The following is a 1,024-nucleotide window of genomic DNA, read 5'->3' as shown; positions in this document are numbered from 1 at the left end:
TTATTATTATTAATATGTGAGGCAGCGTGGTGGAATCAGGCTCTCGTCAATGTTTGGGCAGGTCGAGTTACTGGTATCATCTTAAAGCTTGTTCAATTGTCTTTATTTGTATGGAAAAAAATACCCATTTATCTTGAATACAAGTCGAGATATTTGTGAATGAAGGAGGTGGGGGCCATCTATTTTGAGAGCAAAATTAGTGAGAAAAAGGCCGCCAAAGATTAGTTATTTCTTTAGCTTAAAAGTCCTTGGTAACTTAAAATTTACATTTTTTGTGACTTTAATCAACGTTTTTCAGAAAAATCCATACAGAAATGAGTTCTTTATTGGGCAGGAAAGGTGTTGAGCCAAAAACAAAAATTTGATAAAAATTTTAAAAAACTACGGAAAAATGCAGGTTTCTTCATTTTGATTATTTTGACGAGAGCCTGATTCCACCACACTGCCTCACATATTATCATTATAATCATCATTATCGTCATCCCCGTTATTTATTTGAGGTTATCAAGCAAAAAAACTAAAAATATTCCCTTCCTGGAGATGCCGGGGATCGAACCCGGGGCCTTTCACATGCGAAGCGAACGCTCTACCACTGAGCCACATCCCCATCTGTACAGTTTTGTGACTAGAGATTTCATAATCATCAAGTGTCCATAAGTGCAGCAAAAAAACTGATGCTCAAATAAAATTGGTCGCTTTTAAGAACAAGTGGGCTACCTCGAAAAATGCTCTTGCGAGAAAATCAACGATAACGTTTTTGATCCTTGTGCAGTATCTTTAGAAGACAAGAAGCGTTTTCTATATAACCAAACAATAAACTCACCAATGAAATAAACTTGTTCTAGATCTAGATCTATAGGTAGTGCAATGCCCACTTTTGGAGTAGGTCAAGATTTCTGGAAACCCGCAAAAATCTGAGTTAGCCCGCTTGTTCTTAAAAGCGACAAATGATTAAGAGAATGCGTAAATTGAGGAAATTTAGAGTACAGACTTGGTGTGTTTTCAAGTTGGATGTTCCCCCGGG

General features: G+C 37.0%; 1 non-coding gene across 1 annotated transcript; it reads right to left on the bottom strand.

Moving 5' to 3' along the window:
- Window positions 1–535: 535 nt before the first annotated feature.
- Window positions 536–607, bottom strand: TRNAA-CGC. Its single transcript has one exon. It is a non-coding gene; the product is annotated as a tRNA-Ala (tRNA).
- Window positions 608–1,024: the final 417 nt, after the last annotated feature.

The sequence above is a fragment of the Aplysia californica genome, unplaced genomic scaffold, assembly GCF_000002075.1.
Source record: "Aplysia californica isolate F4 #8 unplaced genomic scaffold, AplCal3.0 scaffold00220, whole genome shotgun sequence".
NCBI lineage: Eukaryota > Metazoa > Mollusca > Gastropoda > Aplysiida > Aplysiidae > Aplysia > Aplysia californica.
The sequence above is the reverse complement of the archived record's forward strand: the minus strand, read 5'-3'. Positions and strand labels throughout refer to the sequence as shown.